Below are 20,551 nucleotides of genomic sequence, written 5' to 3'. Positions count from 1 at the left end.
GTGTCAGAGCCCCTGCTAGAAGGAAATGAAGCAACAGAAGGGCAAAGGACTTGAGATACTGATGGTGTTATTTCAAAGCCCTCTTTGACTGGACCAAAAGGATCTCCTCTTGCTGTGGGAGGTTATGGAGGCTGTCCTGTCAGCTGCTGAGTTTGTGCCTTGCAAGCCTACAGGGATGAGACGTTCCCAGATGCCAGAGTTGCTCTTCCGTGCCCCACCCATTGCAGTAGGAGTATAGAACCTCAGAATGGTTTGGGTTGGATGGGATCTGTAAAGCTCAACCAGTCCAACCCTCTGCAGCCAGCAGGGACATCTGCAACCAGATCTGAGAAACCTGACCTGGAATGGCTCCAGGGATGGGGCAGCTCCCACCCCTCTGGGCAGCCTGGGGCAGGGTCTCACCACACTCAGATTAAAATATTTCTTCCTTCTCTCCAGTCTGAATCTCCCTCTTTTAGCTCAAACCATCAGCCCTTGTCCTGTCACAGCAGGCCCTGCTCAAAAGTCTGTCCCCAGCTCACTGATCAGCCCTTGAGGCACTGAAAGGCCACCAGAAGGTCTCCCCAGAGCCTGAACAACCTCAGCTCTCTCAACCTCTCTTCCTATCAGAGTGTTCAGGTCCAGCATCAAGGAGAGGTGAACAAGGTGAGCAGGGACTTCAGATAGCCTTGATGTGGGGGAAAGAGAAGTCACCAGGTGACTTGATAAAGCCTAGTGTGGGACAGAACTCACAGCCAAGCTAAGCTGTTCAGAAGGGGACCTCTCCCCTGCAGCTCTGAGGAGACAGCAAAAGGTGAACCAGCAGCTGTCAAAGGTGGGTTTGGGTCCAAAAACCCAAGAGAAAGCCTTGTGAGAGGGACCACTGGTAGAAGAGAGCTTGTCCATTTGAAGCCTGACCTTGCAAAGGGTTTACAAGGAGCCTGGCCCAGGCTAACACCTTGAGCCCCCAGGAGCTCAGAGTGGAGCCTGCAGGAGCAGAGATTCTCATGGTCATTGCTTTTAGATCATCTGTGTGCGGTGTAGCCTTTACCTCAGCCCAGCATGAGTCAGTTGGAATCAGCTACTCCATTATGTTCTACAAAACAACCCAAAAAAATCCCCTCAAAACTCTTATTTTCTCTCAAAACTCTGGCAAGGAACATAGCAGAGTGCTGTCAGCCCCTTTGGCTCAGTGATAACTGCACTCACACTGTGCCAGAAGGAAAATGCATCACACCAGGGGAAAAAAAATGTGCTCAGGGGGAAAGAGCTATTTAAACAAATAAATAAGAGAGGGTTTGGAGGTCCAGCACATGGCACTGCAGCAGGCTGGGGATGGATGGGGCTGGGAGGTTGAGGAGCCTGATGGGAGCTACCAGAGGTGCCAAGGAAGAGTGATGCTGCTATTAAAAGACACCAAAGGGCCACCTGAAGTTGGAGCCCAAAGGATGGAATTCAGCAGGTTCAATGCTGAGATTAACAAAGAATACACAGATCAATGAGAGGAGGCCATTAGGGAAGGTCTAAAATCAATTAGAAACTGGATGAGGGCTTCTTGAGGAATCATAGAGTGGGTTGGGTTGGAAGGGAGCTTTAAATCATAGAGAATCAACAAGGTTGGAAAAGACCTCAGAGATCATCCAGTCCAACCTCTCACCCAACACCATCTGATCAACTCAACCATGGCTCCAAGTGCCTCAGTCAGGCTCTTCCTAAACACCTCCAGGGATGGGGACTCCACCACCTCCCTGGGCAGCACATCCCAATGGCCAATCTCTCTTGCTGGGAAGAGCTTCTTCCTCACCTTCAGCCTAAACCTCCCCTGGCACAGCTTGAGACTGTGTCCTCCTGTTCTGGTGCTGCTTGCCTGGGAGAAGAGCCCAGCCCTCACCTGGCTACAACCTCCCTTCAGGTAGTTGTAGAGAGCAATGAGGTCTCCCCTGAGCCTCCTCTTCTCCAGGCCAAAAGGTCATCATAGAATGATTTGGGTTGGAAGGGAACTTGAAAGGTCATCCAGTCCAACACCCCTGCAGCCAGCAGGGGACATCTGCAATCAGAGCAGAGCAGAGGCCCAAACAACCTGACCTGGCCTGGTTTGGGGGATGGAGCATCCTCCTCCTCCCTGGGCAGCCCAGGCCAGGGTCTCACCAACCTCAACATAATCATAAAAACACTAAAAAAAAGCCTTTAAGTCTTTCTTAGAATCAGGTTTGTAGGATTAAGGGGGGAAAAAGCTCCAATCCCAGTACTTTGGGATTCTCCTGGACACAAGTCCTTGAGCTCCTCTGATGTCTTGCTTCTGTTGGGAAAATGAGAGTGGAGTGTGAGGAGAGAGAGAAATACAACAAGAGAAGAGACTGCCAGCAAGGCTTTTGCTTCTTTGTGCCACTGCCTTTGCTTCTGCTCACAATGAATTCCTGCTCTGCATTTCTTCTTAACTAGGTCCAGGTCTGCAAAGCTTTTGCTGCCCTGAGACAAGTCTAACAACAGAGAAACGTCTCCCAGCCCCGTGTAGACATAGAATTGCTTCTTATCACACAATCCCAACGTGGCAGGGACTGGAAGGGACCTCTTGAGCTCATCTTTTCCAACCCCCCTGCTCCAGCAGGGCACCCACAGCACAGTGCCCAGCAGCACAGTGCCCAGGGGGGGTTGGAATTGCTCCACACCAGGAGACTCCACAACCTCTCTGGGCAGCCTGGGACAGGCCTCCAGCAGCCTCACAACAAACAACTTTCTCCTCCTGCTCAGGTGGAACCTCCTGGGTTCCAGTTTGTGCCCTCTGCCCCTTATGCTGTCCCTGGGCACCACTCAGCAGAGCCTGGCCCCAGCCTCTTGCTCCCCACAGCTCCTTCAGCTCTTGCTGAGCATTGCTCAGCTGCCCTCTGGGGCTGCTCTGCTGCAGGCTCTCAGCCCCAGGGCTCTCAGCCTCTGCTGCTCCCAGAGCTGCTCCATGCCCCTCAGCAGCTTCCCAGCCTCCCCTGGACTCTCTCCAGCAGTTCCCTGACTCTTTTAAACTGGGGAGCCCAGAACTAGACCCAGGACTCCAGCTGTGGCCTCAGTAGGGTTGAGTAAAGGAAGACAACTTCCCACAACCTGCTGGCCACTCTATTCTCCATGCACCCCAGGAGACCATTTGTCCCCTAGGCCATGAGGGCACATTGCTGGCTCCTGGTTAACCAAATCCAGATGCAATTAATTCCAAAGGAAACTCACATTTTTGAGTCCCAGCACCTGGGACAGGAAGTTTTCAGCATCACCAGACCAAAGAGGTCAATGTACTGCAAGAGACCTGCAAGAGGAGCTAGGAGGTGTAGGTGGCAGCCCATCACACCCCAGCAATGACTTGTCCCCTGAGTGTGGCTGGTTGCATTGGTGAATGCTATTACCATGAGGAGCTGCAGCTCCAGACCACATCAGTCTGAATTGTCACTCATTTTGATGTCAGGCTTGGAAACAAAACCACCTCAGGGAGTTGCTCCTACAACAGCCTCTGGCATAACCCATCTGGAGTGGCCTCTGTTCCATTAGGCACAGCTGATGCTGTCTGGTGGGGAAGAGGTCAAGCACCAATCAGTCAAGGTGACCTCTGCCAGACATTTTGGCTTTGGTTTTGGAACAACTGAGATGAATTCATGTCTGAGGAAAAGGAAAAACAGGATTTCTACCTGCACAAGCTGTGCACTGCAGAGAAGAAAAGATGAGCCATTAGGCCTGGCATCAGCCAGCAGTTAAGTCTTGTAAGGCCACAATAAAATGGAGAACTGTCTCTTGCCTGCAAGCCAAAGAGGATATTTTATCTGCTTCAGCTTTGGAAATAGCTCTGTCTTCTCTAAAGGCTTTCAAGACCCATCTGGATGCTTTCCTGTGTGACCTGCCCTAGGTCATCCTGCTTTGGCAGGAGGCTTGGACTGAAGGATCCTTCAGAGGTCCCTTCCAAGCCCTGCCATTTTAGGCTTCAAATTTTTAGGCATGTTGGGACCTTTCTGCTGGTTGGAAGGGAGCCCAGTTTAGACTAAGCACTGCCTGAGACCCTCCACATGGATACTGAAATATTTTCGGGCACTGAAAGATTCAGACAGTTCCCAGCAGAGGAGGAGAATGGCCATAGTTCCATGATGACCTGTCTTAAGAAGGGAGGGAGGGAGGGAGGGGTCTTGTCCAGCTTCTAAAGCAGCTAAAAAAGTAAGAGAGCTTTGGCAACTCTGTGCATGCTTCCAGCTCAAGAGCATGGTGCAGTAGTGACCCTGCTTGAGTTAGGTTGGACCTGATGATCCTGAAGGTCTTTTTCAATCACAATGATTCTGTGATTGGGCTTTTTTTGTAAGCCAAAGCTGTGGACTCTTCCAGCTGCTGTATGGTCTTGCCCCAGCCTGGAATGAGCCAAGATGGGATGCACACAATGAGATGGTTTCCAGGAGGGTACATTCACTCAGTTGAACCTTACTGAGCTTCATCCCCAAGCCAGGACCTTGAAGTTCTGGACTCAGCTGTAGTGCAAAGCATACTTCAAAGTGTTTGCAGCAGTGTGTCCAAGCTTCATGAGCTGGCTTCTCCAATCTGCCAGAAACCAGGGATTGATTTACCCTCCTCAACCACCCACCCAGCAGATCCTTTATCACTCCTCTGCTCCATTAGAAGAGAGATGGTCCATATCTTGCTGCCAGAGGAGGTTCCAAGACCATGAGGTATTCATTTCTAAGCAGAATAAACCCTCCTTGGGCAGCTGCTGACAACCACCTCTTCGAGTTTCTGATACCTTTTCCTGTCCTTTTCCTTTAAGCCCTCCAGGGATTTTTCCCTTGGGAGCAGGGACACTGCTGGGCTCCCCCAGCCATGATGGCATGGGAGGAGAGGAGAGGATCCTAGCAACAAGATGCAACAACCCAGCTAAGCAGGCTGTGGGATTCACAAGGAGCATCAAGACAGTGCAGAAAAAATGAAGAAGAAAACTTTTCCTTGAGCATGGCCCCAGCTTAAACCTGGCCCCAGCTGCAGGAGCCATGAAACTGTACTGAGTGTGCTCTGGCTGCACACAATGGGCCACCAAGGCCCTCAAGAGCAGGACTGCCTGCTCTAAGGACATGAGGGAGGATTTGGAACTTCTAGTCAAGCCTCTCAATCCCATCAACTGAAAATAGAAAGGGATATCTGCTCTCTGGCAGTGGCCAGAAACAGAGGTCTGTAAGAGACTGAAGAAGTCAGCTGAGCACAGGATGGAAGCCTGCAGCTCAGGAGCTTCCTAAACTCAGTGTGATGTCTTACTGGCTGACAGCCCTGCATGATTTTTACCCTTCCTAGCTCTGCCTACTTGTCGAGAACGTTCAGCACTGTCTTCAAAAGCCACTTTCAGAGCCTGGCTGAGGCCCTTGGTGCCATGGGTTAGTTGATCAGATGGTGTTGGGTGATAGGCTGGACTCAATGATCTGGAAGGTCTCTTCCCAACCTGGTTAATTCTACTCTAGTCACTCACTGACCTGAGTGCTGCACCAGTCTGAAGCTCCAGAGTGTGCATGGAGTTGATTTAGAGCAGGAATTCCTTCCTTGTTTAAAAACAAATGCAAACCTCCAACACAGCAGAAACACAACCAACCAAGCAAATGAATAAACAAGGAAACCTCTCACATTCTTGCCTCCCTTTCCCCTGTTATCCTCCCCACATCAGTGGCTGGCCTGCAGGGTCCCATTCTAGTGGGTGGAGGTTATGTTTTCCGATGTCAAGATACATGAAGGCTTCTCCTCTGGCGCGCTGCAATCAGCCATGCAGCTGATTCTGGGGCTGGAGGGGGATGGATGAAAGCAGCCAAGGGGATTGGGTTGGGTTGGGTTGTTTTGTGGTCTTTGAGGTCTCTGTGCTTGTTTTGTGCAGCCCTTCAAGACTGTGATGGAAAAGATTGAAGTGTGTAAGCTGGATCATGCAAAGCACATGTTTGGAGAGCAAGAGCAAACTGAGCTTTTTCTTTCCTTATCCTCAGTCCTGCTATGGAACAGAGAGAGCAAGAGCCCAAGGAGATGAGTTAGCAGCACATCAACAGCACAGAAAGGTTCAGCCTTTTCTGTTTACCCCTTTCAGTGCCTGGAGGCCACATCCCAAACTTCCAATCATGCAGAAACCTCACAGAATCAAAGAATGGTTTAGGTTGGAATAAAAACCCTTCAAGATCACAAAGTCCCACTCGAGGCCCTTTGTGCAGGAGGAAGAACTTTGGAAGAACTTTTGTGTTGGAGGAAGAATTTTGGCTTCAAACCTGAGTCCTGAAGGAGGAGGACTCTGCCATTGCTCTTAGCACTTTCTAGCTGTCTTGAGAAGAGTTCATGCCACCTAGGATGAAAACAGCCCTGGGAATCTGTTATAGGATAGCATCCTCTGTTCTGCTGCCTTCTAGGAACCAAGGATTCAGCAGCAGTGCATCTGACTTGAGGTGTTTGGAACAAACAATGCTGGACTCAGTGGGTAGTGAGTCCAGAGAAGGGGCCTGGAGCATCTCTGTGAGGAGCAAAGGCTGAGAGCCCTGGGGCTGTTGAGCCTGCAGAAGAGCAGCCCCAGAGGGGAGCTGAGCAACGCTCAGCAAGAGCTAAAGGGTGTGAGGCTGGAGGATGCAGCCAGACTCTGCTCAGTGGTGCCCAGGGACAGGACAAGGGGCAACAGGCACAGGGTGCAACCCAGACTGGACCTGAATGGAACCCAGGGGATTCCATCTGAACAGAAGGAGAAAACTCTTTGGTGTGAGGGTACTGGAGAGCTGGCCCAGGCTGCCCAGAGAGGTTGTGGAGCCTCCTTCTCTGGTGGAGTCACCATCCCTGGAGGTGTTCAAAAAAGGATTGGGTGTGGCACTTGGAGCCTTGGTTTAGTTAGTCAGGAGGTGCTGGGTGATAGGTTGGACTTGATGATCTCTGAGGTCTTTTCCAACCTTATTGATTCTATGAATCTGTGACCCTGGACAGGCTGCTGTGAGTGATCCTGCTTAAGCAGTGGGCTTGGACTAGATGGTCCCCAGGGGTTCCTGCTAACAGCAGGAGTCCCACACTAGGATTCTGTGTCCCAGCTGTGATGTGTCCAACTAAACACTGTGCTTGGGAAGAAGCTTCTTCCTTACAGCTGCTCCAGAAAAGCTGCTTCTCATTCTGTGACTGAACTCAAGTCACCCCAAAGGGCGACTGCATAATAGCTGCAGGTTTGCTGACCAGAGAACTACCACAGACATCCCCATCCAAAATCTGCAGGGCCTGACAACTGCCCACACTTGGCAGCCTGAGAGGAGAGGATTTTGTTTCCTCCAGACCTCCCACTAAAACATGCAGCAACCCCACACGAGGCTGTGGTTTGCTTAATTGGGAGCCCTTTGAAGCCATTCATTGTGCTGCAAATGAACTCTGGCATTGTTATTCCTTCTAAAGGGACAGGGCAAGGAAGGCAAACATCTTCTGACAGTGACAACACTTCTCTGCAGTTTGGCCTTAGAAGCAACCTCAAGTACCAAAGGAGTTCCAGTTAGCAGCACAGCTCAGGTGAAATGGTTGTGGAAGGACCAATTTGATATGATGCCTACTGAAGGTCACAGAAGCTCAGCATGGTAGGGGTTGGAAGGGACCTCTAGAGATCATCCAGTCCAAGCCTCCTGCTGCAACAGGGTCACCTAGAGCAGATTGTCCAAGAGCACAATGTCCACAGAATTGTTTCCTGTTCACAGAATTGCTTGGGTTGGAAGACACCTTTGAGGGTATCAAGTTCAACCATTGACTCAGCACTGCCAGGCCACCAGAGGGTTCAGCACTTGAAAGATACCACAGTCAAGATGGCAAAAAACACTGGACAGAAGTCCTCAGGCACTCAGCTTCCCCTTAAAATCAGTAGGTACCCAGATTCTGTGCTGAAATGGCTTTGGGAACCCAGTCTGGATCCACTTCAGCACCTGAGAAACACACAATCAGAGAATCAATAGGGTTGGAAAACATCAGAAATCATCAATAGCTAACACCTCCTGGCAACTAAACCCATAGCACCAAGTGCCTCTGCCAGGCTCTTCCTAAACACCTCCAGGGATGGGGACTCCACCACCTCCCTGGGCAGCACATCCCCATGGCCAATCTCTCTTGCTGGGAAGAACTTCTTCCTAAAATCCAGCCTGAACCTCCCCTGGTGCAGCCTGAGACTGTGTCCTCTTGTTCTGGTGCTGGGTGCCTGGGAGAAGAGACCAACCCCCACCTGGCTACAACCTCCTTTCAGGTAGTTGTAGACAGCCATAAGGCCTCCCCTGAGCCTCCATTCCTCCAGGCTAAGCAACCCCAGCTCCCTCAGCCTCTCCTCCCAGGGCTGTGCTCCAGACCCCTCCCCAGCTTTGTTGCCCTTCTCTGGACACCTTCAAGACCCTCAATGTCCTTCTTAAACTGAGGGGCCCAGAACTGGACACAGGACTCAAGGTGTGGCCTGAGCAGTGCTGAGCACAGGGGCAGAGTCTTGTTTCAGCCCACACAGTTTCCCCCAGACCTCTCCACAGACCTTCCAGCTGGGCAGAGCTAGAATGTGATCTTGGAAGGGAAGCTGAAGCAAAGGTGGTGCTTTGGACACCAGACCTGGTGGACATGAACTATGGGGAGCATCAGCTGACTCTGCTTGCAAACTGATCACCAATTTCCTACCTGGACACCTCTAATGGGAGTGCAAATGTGACATCCCTCTGTCCTCAGCAGCACATCTACCTGCACTGGGATGATAAGGTGTTCACTGCTGACCCAATGCTGTTTGCTTACCCTAGGAGGGATTAGGAGATATTACTCAACAAGTCCACAGCCTTGCTGTGTCCCAAAGTGCCCAGAAATGTCCACCTTACCCTCAGCTGAGTCACCCATCTCCGAGAAACTTTGTTTTGGAGAGAAGGAAGCCCAGATCCTGCCACTGACTGCTGTGATGCCTTTGGTTGTTATTAGACCTTGCTTCAGAGACATAAGCCAGCATCCACTTGCAGAAGAATGACTTCACTACTTTGTGTTTCCAGTCCCCAGCTGGGAGCTGAGGGTGATCTACACTCTCTGGTCAGGAATTCATCAGAGATTATGTTTCCAAGCCCATGTTTTTACAGCACCTGACTCAGCACAGCTCCGGCTCCCAGCGCGGTGCAAACAAGCCACTCGCAATAAAGAGAGTGATAAACACTTTGGAGCCCTTCATTCCCCTTCCCAGAGCTGCTTATTCCATCCTGAAGAGCTGAGGATGCTTGAAAGAGGCAACAGACGTGCATCACAGCAAGAGTCAGTCAGCCATTGCAACCAAAAGGAGCGAGGCCAAAGCTGAGGCTGTCAGCCCATCGCTGTGTCCCCGCTTGATTTAGCCAAGCCCCATCAAAGCTGGGCTCCAAGCCTCCCCCCCCCCCACCAGCCTTTCGTGGGCTTTGGGTCAGCTGCTTTGCAGTTTTCCCAAAGCAAACAAAAGCAGCATGATGAAAGCAATGTGAAGAAACAAGAAAAACACCAAGAGCAAAACTAAACACTGAGCAGCTCCAAAGCAGGAGGCAGCCTTGTCCCAGGGGATCGCCAGGAAGGAAAGCAACAAACCAAACCCAACTGGAGAGATGAATGAATTCTGAAGGACAGGATAGAGCTTGCAGCCCACTGGCTCTTCAGTGGGGAGGGCTCTGAGTGGTTCCCCCCCCCCCAACAAGGAGTGCTTGGAACCACAGAATCATTTATGATGAGCTTCCAAGGTCATCAAGTCCGACCATTAACCCTGCGCCACCCAGTCCACCACTAAGCCATATCCCCAAGCACCTACACAGCTTTTAAACACAGCCAGGGATGGTCCACCACATCCCTGAGCAGCCTGTTCCAATGCCTGACCACTCTTTCAATATAGAAGTTGCTCCTAATCTTCTATCAAGAAAGCAGAATATGTCTGGAAAGCTCTTTCATACTTATCTACCTCCTCCCCTCCAAGCTAAACCTTCCCTGGTGCAGCTTGAGGTCATTTCCTCTTCTTGTCTTACTTGCCACTGGGGAGAAGTAACTTGCCCTAAATACAACCCTGTGCTTCTAGGCACTCACCAGGGTCAGCTGGGGAGATCTTGGCTCTCAGCTTCATTTCTTCCCTGCTGGCTTTGGTACAGATGTCCTGCAGGACCCTCCTCACATCTGCTTCTCATATACCTTGAGCCTATCAATGTACTTTGGGCATGGGAACACGGAACACTCGTGGGTGGGCAGTCAAATCCCATGCCATACAGAGAAGCATAGAATGACAGAATAACCTGAGTTGGAAGGTACCTTCAAAGGTCATTTATTCCAACCTGTAGCTAGCAGGGACAGCTGCAACTAGAGCAGGCTGCTCAGAGCTCCAAACACCCTGACCTGGGGTGGTTCCAGGGATGGGGCAGCCTGGGACAGGGTCTCACCATACTCATGGTAAGAAAAAGTGTTTTCCTTCTCTGAATCTCCCTCTTCCCGTTCAAACCATCCCCCTCTTGTCCTGCCACAGCAGGCCCTGCTCAAAAGTCTGCCCCCAGCCTTCTGATCAGTCCCTTGAAGCATTGAAAAGCCACCAGAAGTCCTCTCTGGAGGCTTCCCTTCTCCAGGCTGGCCAAGCCCAACTCTCAGCCTGGCCTCCCAGCAGAGGGCTTCCAGCCCTGCCAGCACTGCTGTGGTCCCCTGCTCCAGCAGGTCCCTGCCTGTGCTGAGGACTCCAGAGCTGCCCCAGCACTGCAGGGGAAATCTCAGTAGAGTGCAGCAGAGGGGCAGAATCCCCTCCCTCCACCTGCAATGGCTTATGGTGGCTCCTTCCCTGTGTGTTCAGAGAGCAGGGCTGGGCTGTGATCCACAAGCTCAGGAATCACAGCCAAATGCAGATGCAAGGAATGGAAGAGCATCTAAAGAGGGGGAATGTATCAGCTGCTCCACACAGCCCTCAGTGACAGAGGGAAACCAAAGCATCCTGGAAGATTCTTCTGGTCACTCTGCAGCACTGGAAGCCGGGGTGGTGAGTTTGGAACTCACTGCCTAATAAAGATGAATTACTCATGGGACTGGAATTTGCTTGTCTCTGAGGGATTAGCAGAGAGAGCCTGATAAAAGTCCTCCAGGAAAAAAGGAAGTTTCAACTCCTCATTTATACCCTTGGTACTCCTGAAAGGCCTCCTCTCTCTGGCCTGGAAAGATTAATGAGCAGCATCAGTGCAGAGGAGGAAAAAGCAGATGAAAAAATGCCTGTGAGCTCCAGGAGGTCCAATGCTGGGGTCTGAAGAGGTGTGGGTGCACAAGGACAGGTGGGGAAGGGAGACCAGGAAGAGTCAGGAAATCAAGAGAAAATAAACAAGGAGAGGAGTGGATGACTCAGGGCATGAATGGAGGTCCTGGGGCTGGGTTGGGTACCTGTGGTTTGAGCTGGGCACTGGGAATCATAATCCCACAGCTTGGACCTGGAAGAGCCAAGCTGCAACCTCCCAGGAGAGATGGTGATGGGAAGGAACTGGGAGAGAGAGGGAGAGGAGAGGAGAGGGAAGGGAGAAGGAGAGGGAAGGGAGAAGGAGAGAGAGAAGGAGAGAGAGAAGGAGAGGGAAAGGAGAGGGAAGGGAGAGGAGAGGAGAGGAGAGGAGAGGAGAGGAGAGGAGAGGAGAGAGAGGAGAGGAGAGGAGAGGAGAGGAGAGGAGAGGAGAGGAGAGGAGAGGAGAGGAGAGGAGAGGAGAGGAGAGGAGAGGAGAGGAGAGGAGAGGAGAGGAGAGGAGAGGAGAGGAGAGGAGAGGAGAGGAGAGGAGAGGAGAGGAGAGGAGAGGAGAGGAGAGGAGAGGAGAGGAGAGGAGAGGAGAGGAGAGGAGAGGAGAGGAGAGGAGAGGAGAGGAGAGGAGAGGAGAGGAGAGGAGAGGAGAGGAGAGGAGAGGAGAGGAGAGGAGAGGAGAGGAGAGGAAGGAGAGGAGAGGAGAGGAGAGGAGAGGAGAGGAGAGGAGAGGAGAGGAGAGGAGAGGAGAGGAGAGAGGAGAGGAGAGGAGAGGAGAGGAGAGGAGAGGAGAGGAGAGGAGAGGAGAGGAGAGGAGAGGAGAGGAGAGGAGAGGAGAGGAGGGGAGATGCAGAGGGCTTTCCAGACCATGTTGTCTCTTCGTGAAGCTGAATAAAATACTTTCCATTGCTTTTTTCCCCCTGTCCCTCTTTGGGTGAGTATCAGAGCTTCAGAATACTCACACAGAGCCCTTGCTGCCAGCTGCTCTCCCAGCTGCTCTCCCAGCCTGGTCCATACATGTTTAACTCTACCACAGACACAGCCAGAGAGGACAGAGCCTCTGCAGGGGTTGAGAAGCCACTTCTCCAGCCAGGGGCTGTTCACTGGTGGTATCTGGGCTTCTGTGGTCCTCCAGAAGGAGATGGAGCCACGTTCTTTTGTGCAAGGCAGGGCCTTCTGCTGGTTCCTGCTGAGGTGCTCAGAAAGAAGTCATTGTCTAAAACAAGAATGAAAATGGTGGCAAGGTTCCCTTCCATACAGAGGCCATTAAAGCACAACTGTGGCTTCCCAGGAAATGCCACCCTGACTTCTGCAGGGGCTGGCAGCTGAAAGAGGCATGGATCACCACTGGGAAAGGCTATCTGGGCCATAAAAAACGTGGACCAACCACATTTTGCAGCTCTGAAAGGAAAACTGAGCAGTGGAATCTTGCTGGGGTATGGGCTAGGGCTGCACATCCAGCGATAGCTTCCCACAGTCAGTCTGCATCCAAAGCTCTGCTCCAGCTGCTAAAAGAGACTTGTTTAGAGAACACTGACCCCAGGCTGCACACAGCTGGGGCTTGTGAGGCTTCCAGGAGGGAAAGCCTTGAGATGCACACAGTCACTGAATGGTAGCACTTGGAAGGGACCTCTGAAGATCACCCAGTCCAATCCCCCTGTCAGAGCAGCATCTCCTGAAGCAGAGCACACAGGAACACATCCAGGCAGGCTTTGAAAGTCTCCAGAGGAGGAGACTCCACCACCTCTCTGGGCAGCCTGCTCCAGGGCTCTGCCACCCTCAGAGTATACAATAGAGTAGAACAGAACAGAACAGAATAGACCAGACCAGACCAGGTTGGAAAAGACCTTTGAGCTCATCCAGTCCAACCTATCACCCAGCACCATCTGATCAACTCAACCATGGCACCAAGCACCCCATCCAGGCTCTTCCTAAACACCTCCAGGGATGGGGACTCCACCTCCTCCCTGGGCAGCACATTCCAAAGGCCAATCTCTCTCCTCATGTTTAGATGGAATTTCCTCTGTTCAAGTTTCTGTCTTTTACCTCTTGTCCTGTCCTTGGGGACCATTGAGAAGAGTCTGTCCCCAGCTTCCTGCCACCCACCCCTGAGATCTTTGTCAGCATCACTAAGATCCTCCCCCCCCCCCCTCAGCCTCCTCTTCTCCAAGCTAATCAAACCAAACTCTCTCAGCCTTTCCTCATAGCAGAGCTATTCCTGCCCACTAAAACCCTCAGTGGCCCTGCACTGGACTCTCTCCAGTACTTCTTTGTCCTTCTTGTGCTGGGGGACCCAGAATTGGACAGAGTCCTCCACTGGAATGACTTCCACAACTGGAATTACTTCCAGCATTCCAGCCCAGAAGTACAGAAGTGCCCTGTGCTCAGCACTGGCCTACCCAGATAGCTGAAGGTCTGCCCCACCTTGGGGAAAGGTCTACTCTAAGGTGGTGGGGAAAGGAACCACCAGTTCCATGTGGTTTGTCCCACCTGCCTTAGCTCCTGCTCGAGAAACAGCCAGCACTTCCTCCCAGAGGTCCCTGCTCTCCTCCACGCTCCAGCAGGAGAGCCCAGATGCTTCACTGCAATGAAAGGAGGATTCATCTCTCTCAGGGGCAAAAGGCTGAGAGGCAATTTGGCTGCTCTTAGGACAGTCATCCCAGTTTAATTCCAGCCCAGTGTCATTCCCAGTCCCAGTTCAGCCCCGGTTCAGTTCCTACTGAGTCCCAGTCCAACCCCAGTCCATTCTCCATCACGGTCCAGTCCCACTCCAGTCTCTATCTCAGTCCCAGTCCCATCTAAACCCAGTCCCAGTTCACTCCCAGTCCCCTCCGGGCTCTGTCCCAGGTGCTGAAACTGGCGCCGGACCCGCTCCTGGGAGGACCTGCAGAGCCCGGCCCAGCTCAGCCCAGCTCAGCCCAGCTCAGCACAGCCCGGCCCAGGGCAACCCAGTTCAGGCCAGGCCAGGCCAGCCCAGCCCAGCCGAGCTCAGCCTTGCCGAGCTGAGCTGAGCAGTGCTCCCACTCTCCCCTGCCCACCCCAGCCCCAGCCCAGCTCAGCCCCTTGGAGCAGAGGGGGAAGCAAGGGATTGGGGTTGGGTCCCCACTCACCCCCAAATCACCCTCACCCCCCACCCCCGCCCCCCTGATCTCATCAACTCAGTACCCTGAGTCCCAGCCCCACTGAGGAGCCCCAGGCTCCCATAGTTTTGTGCCATGAAGGGCTTCCAAGTGTGGGGCAGGCTGGGGACACCCCCCACCCCCCCTGAACCCATGCCCTGGTGGGGATCAGGACAGTGCCCTGGGGGTGCAGGACTGGGCATGGGACTGGGGGACACTGGACTGGGGTCTAGGGGACTGGGGGGGAGGGGGGGGAGGCAGGACTGGAATGCACAGGTGTAGGGGGATAGGGGACTGAGGGGAATGTAGGACTGGGGGATAGAAGACTGGGGGACATAGCAGTCTAGATCTGCCCTCCTCAAGCTTTTAAGGAGGTGTTGTGACTCTTTTTTTCTCTCTTAAGGAGGTTTCTTCAGCTGGATGTAGTTAAGCAGCTGCTGGGACAGCTCAAGTCGTGAACCTTCTGCCCTGTGCACTATAAAAATAGCTCCCTGAGAGAGCTCCTGGGATGACCACGGGCAAGGCTGACCATGGGCAAGGCTGACCTGTTGTGTCAGGGGTGGTTAGCTCTATGAATATATTATCTGGGAGTGCATTCTCCTGCCTGCTCTCCTCTTTCCATACCAAGGGGCATGGGCTGGAATCCTGGGATCCAGTGTCCCAGCCTGGTTAGTCAGCCCAGAGCAAAACCCAGCACGTGGACTGTTTCCAAAGCCAGTGGGCAAGGACACCAGAGCACAGCAAAGGCTGTGCCAACAGGGCATGCTTAGTCCAGCAAAATGAAGGTCGAGTGGGAATGTAAATACATGAGAGGACTCCCACCAGGAAAGGAGTTACTCATTGATGCTGAAAGCCATTACTGGCCCAGGAAGAGAGGTTAAAGATTGACCCAGCATTAACTCAGCCTGCGAATCAGAAGGCAACTCCGAGCGGCTGCAGCAGTTTGGTTCCAGTCTGGGTGACACCAAGTCACAGCCTGTGACCAATGAATAACTTCTCACGTCTTCAGCAAGGTCTTGGGAGCATTTGGCTGACATGTGGGGGAGAGAGGCAGAGGTTGGTGCGTTTGGGTGAGGCCCCTGGAGGTCTGTAAATCAAAAACAACGTTGGAATTTGGTTTCAAATGTCCTGTGTTCAGTCACCAGGAGACTTAGCTTTTGGTCAAATCTACTTCTCCTGATGTGCAGAGAAGCAGTTCAGCTGCTTCACAGCTTGGTTTACCAACAGAGCTGAAGAAAAAACCACATATTTGTGTGTCTTTAAGGACATTCATGCTCCCTGTAGAGGAAGGAAAGAAGAGTTCAGGCTCCAGCTCAGCAGACACAGCTATAAATCCCTGTCCTGCCTCTGGATCCCTTTGTGTCCTTCACCAAGTCCCTTTTGTCTTTGATCAGCCTTCCTTACCCACCTGCATGGACACAGCCAGAAGAAAGGCAACAGGTCAACACTCTTTGAACTGTTTGAAGCTTTGGGACTGGCATTGGAATAAGACAGGCAACTCCCCAGCTCTAGGGGACCTTGTATGCTGAGAGCTCCAGAGCTGGCCCCAGCACTGCAGGTGGGGACTCAGCAGAGCTGAGCAGATGGAGAAATCCAGTCTGAACCTTCAGGTCCTTTCATACCCTTAACTGAGCTGAAATTGAAAGAGCTGTAGAGCAAGTGCAGTAATTCCCAGCAAGGGAACACATCTGTAATGATGCTCTCCAGATGTGGAAGATGCTGGCCTGACCAAAACCATTGCCTCTTGGTCCTGCTCACAACAGGGCCCTTCTCTCTCCTCTCCTCTCCTCTCCTCTCCTCTCCTCTCCTCTCCTCTCCTCTCCTCTCCTCTCCTCTCCTCTCCTCTCCTCTCCTCTCCTCTCCTCTCCTCTCCTCTCCTCTCCTCTCCTCTCCTCTCCTCTCCTCTCCTCTCCTCTCCTCTCCTCTCCTCTCCTCTCCTCTCCTCTCCTCTCCTCTCCTCTCCTCTCCTCTCCTCTCCTCTCCTCTCCTCTCCTCTCCTCTCCTCTCCTCTCCTCTCCTCTCCTCTCCTCTCCTCTCCTCTCCTCTCCTCTCCTCTCCTCTCCTCTCCTCTCCTCTCCTCTCCTCTCCTCTCCTCTCCTCTCCTCTCCTCTCCTCTCCTCTCCTCTCCTCTCCCCTCCCCTCCCCTCCCCTCCCCTCCCTTCCCCTTTTCTCCCCTCCCTCCTTTCTAATAAAGCCACTTCACATCTGGTTGTGAATTAACTGTCACCCTTGCTTTCTAAACAGAGAGCAGTTCCTTTAAGCTCCTCCAGCACACACAAAAACGTTGTCTGTGATTCCCCCAGACTTCAATCCCACTTTAGCAGCACAAGAAAGAAAAAGCAGGCGCTGGGAAAGGGCTGTGCAGCACATCTGCTGGCAAGGCGGGAGGCAGAAGTTGTTGATGAAGCAAATCTTACATGATCCTGGCAAAACCCAAGGCATGGTGCTGAGACTGAAATAAACTGTGCTGAGAACATCCTGCCAGGAAGGGAGGGAGGAAAAAAGAGCAGAATAAGTCACATCTCATCCTGCAGGGTCCTGAGCATGCCTGGCTCTCACTGGAGGTCATGGGAAAGGAATCAGAGAATCACAGAATGAGTTGGGCTGGAAGTGACCTTAAAGATCTTCAGCAAGAGCTAAATGGAGCGGGGGGGCAAGAGGCTGGGGCCAGACTCTGCTCAGTGCTGCCCAGGGACAGCACAAGGGGCAGAGGGCACAAACTGGACCCCAGGAGGTTCCACCTGAACAGGAGGAGAAAGTTGTTTGTTGTGAGGGTGCTGGAGGCCTGTCCCAGGCTGCCCAGAGAGGTTGTGGAGTCTGCTAGTGTGGAGAGATTCCAACCCCCCCTGGGCACTGTGCTGCTGGCACTGTGCTGTGGGTGCCCTGCTGGAGCAGGGGGCTGGACTGGGTGAGCCCCAGAGGTCCCTTCCAACTTTCCCCATGCTGGGATTTGGTGCCAACCAGCCAGCTCCACCAGGACCAGAGCCACTGCTCCCACCTGAGCTGTCTCCACTGTGTTTAGACAGGGTGGGAAACATTCCTAAAGTGGGATTTACTTCTTGCTCTCTTCCTACAGCTTAATTTTAAGGTCAGTTCACAGGATCACAGAATCAATAAGGTTGGAAAAGACCTCAGAGATCATCAAGTCCAAGCTGTCACCCAACACCTCCTGACTGCTAAACCATGGCTCCAAGTGCCACATTCAGGCCCTTTTTGAGCACCTCCAGTGATGGAGACTCCACCACCTCCCAGTTAATGTAAGAGGGAAGGAACTGTTCAGAGGTCTGCAATAGCAGAAGGCCTCCAGGTGGACATCCACTCCCCAGCCCCTGAGCAGCCCATGCCAGCTGCAGTTTCCATTCTGTGACTCTCAACTGTCCGAGAGAAATTTTTTCCATCTTTGACTTCCTGAATTTCTGGCCCAGATTTGGGGAATAAATGCCTACAAAGCAGGGTCCTGCTGCAGCAGTTCCAGTGGTTTGGGGCTTGGTGGGAGGGGTGATGCTAATTCAAAGGATGCAGTAAGCCAGACAAGGCCTCCCAAACGCGGCGAGGTAGCTGTCCTCCCAGCCGGTCAGAGGTCAGGCTTCATGAGCCCACAGTGTGCTCAACCTTGGGCAAGGCAGCTCTGCCAGCAGAGCAGCAGCTTATTGCAACCCACAGATCACAGTTCAGCTCCAACAGTTGGCTTCTGTGTCTCAGACCAAAGCAGCTGAGATCATTTTCCACAAGGGTCTGGATTTTAAGGGAAACAAAAGCGAAATCCCAAAGTCTGAGGGAGTTTGCTTGGATGGCTGCGGCTGGCAGAGAGCTTTGCACCCCAAAGGCATCCCTGGGAAGGCTGTTTGAAGCCAGTCTACATCATACATGGGTTGGATGAGACCTTTAAGTTCATTCAGCCCAACCCTTAGCCCAGCACTGCCAGGGCAGCACCAAGCCATGGCCCTCAGCACCACAGCTCCAGGGCTTGGAAACCCCTCCAGGGCTGGGGACTCCACCACTGCCCTGGGCAGCCTGGGCCAGGCCTGGACAAGCTTCAAGGGCAAGGAATTGTTCCTCGAGTCCAACCTAAAACTCCTTTCATGCAAATTAAAGTCCTTTCCTCTTGTCTTATCACTTGCTCCTTGAGAGCAGGGATCAACCCCACCTGGCTTCAACCAACTTCCAGGGAGTTGCAGAGAGCCAGAAGGTCTCCCTGGAGCCTTCTCTTCTCCAGGCTGCCCAAGCCCAACTCTCTCAGCCTGGCCTCAGAGCAGAGGGCTTCCAGCCCTGCCAGCATTGTTGTGGCCTCCTCTGGACCCACTCCAACTACCTACCATAGCTGCTCCACCACAGGGGCAGGGGGATTGATGTCTTTCCTTAAAAGATGACTGATTTCACTCCAAAATACATCCTGCCCTCAGTGCAAGCCCCTGTACTGTCAAATGACCACTCCAGCCAAGTCAGGTTGAAATCCAGACCAAGGCTTATCTAAGAACTCTCCTGCCTTTGAACCCAGCAACCCCAAGGTGGATGGAAAAGCAGACTGCTTTTATCAGCTCCCAGTGTTTGGTCTCCACAGGACTATCCTTAAACCTTGTTGTCCCCTAGGAGCTGCAGGTGATATGGGAGTGGGGTGAGGAGGGCCAAGGGTTGCCACACTGCAGTCACATGCTGGCTCCTCTGCTGGATTCTTCTCACCATCTGTGATTCTATTCTCAGCTCTGAACCAGACCTGCAGTTGGACAGAGACCTTCTCTAGTGGCTACCTCTGAGCTCTGCTCCCACCTCTTTTCAAAGGTCATGGTTGAGTGTTCATCAGCTTGACACTTTCCCAGGGTTTTTTTGGGGAGTCTTGTCCCCATGAGGAGACAGACTGGAGAAGTTTATTCAGCACAGCCCCCTGGACACACAGCTCTGGTGACTGAAATCTGGTTTCTGGCACCACCTGAGGTCCCCTTAAGACTCACCAGGAGAAATTAGCCCTGGTGCACATCTGCCTCTCTTAAAATCAGTCTGTAAAACACTAGTGGCTCCCACAGCTTTGGCCTCTCAGAGCCCAGAGAAATGGAAGGTCTTTCCTCTTCTGGTGGCCTCATGGTCACAGTGAGGAGGTTCATGGCACACAAAACCTCTGTTTTCCAGAGTGCAGATTCCTTGTTTGCTCTTCAGTTAAACTTTTCCATCAAGCATTGTGCAAGTGTTTGCCCTTGGGGGGTCCAACACAAGCACTAACCTTCTCTGTGGGTTTCACTTGGACTTTCTCAGCCCAGGCAGGGGCATTTCATCAGCCATTGTTCCCCATCCTCTTGAAGCTTGCTTTTCACCACTGCCAAGGAAGTCTCACCCTTTCTGCCCACCCCCCTGCTCAGTCCTGGCATCCCATGCCATATTTTGCTCAGAAATGACATAGGTATTGCCCTGACCACCACACAGCCTGCTTCCAGAAATCCCTTGGGTTAGAACTGACCTAAGGTAAAACTGATTCACAGAATCAGATCATTGTTATGGTTGGAAAAGATCCTCAAGATCATTGGGTCCAACCCTCAACCCATCACCACCATGCACTCTAAACCATGTCCCAAAGTGCCATGGCCACATGGTTTTTGAACACCTCCAGGGATGGTGTCTCCACCACCTCCCTGGGCAGCCTGCTCCAGTGCCTGACCACTCTTCCAGCACAGAAACTCTTCCTAATACCCAATCCAAACCTCCCATGGTGCACCTTGAGCCCATTAACTTTCATTTGAGAGAAGAGACCTTCACCTCACTCCAGCTTCCTTTCAGGGAGTTGTAAGGAGCAATTAGTTTTATTCTGGATGACTTGGATATCCTGGCTCTAGACAGTCTGCATGGATCTCATGGTTTAGTACTCAGCAGGTCTTGGGTGACTTGAGGTTGGACTTGATGATCTTTGAGGTCCTTTCCAACCTTACTGATTCTACGGTTCTATGGTTCAGAGATCTGATGGCTTGGCCAAAATGCCCACAGTGGAAGGTCTGGAGGACACCAAGGGTTCAGAATCAAATACTTCATGTTCAACATACAGGGACTTAATATTCATTGAGAGGAATCTCCTCCTGGGGTGTCCATTAAGACATTAAAACTCCAGACTTGGCAGAGATAGGATAGGATAGGCTAGGCTAGGCTAGGCTAGGCTAGGCTAGGCTAGGCTAGGCTAGGATAGGATAGGATAGGATAGGATAGAATTAACCAGGTTGGAAGAGACCTTTGAGCTCATCCAGTCCAACCTATCACCCCACACCATCTAATC

The sequence above is a fragment of the Melanerpes formicivorus genome, unplaced genomic scaffold (assembly GCF_026170545.1).
Source record: "Melanerpes formicivorus ecotype bairdi unplaced genomic scaffold, bMelFor1.0.p_v2 SCAF_13, whole genome shotgun sequence".
In the NCBI taxonomy this organism is placed as follows: domain Eukaryota; kingdom Metazoa; phylum Chordata; class Aves; order Piciformes; family Picidae; genus Melanerpes; species Melanerpes formicivorus.
The sequence above is the reverse complement of the archived record's forward strand: the minus strand, read 5'-3'. Positions refer to the sequence as shown.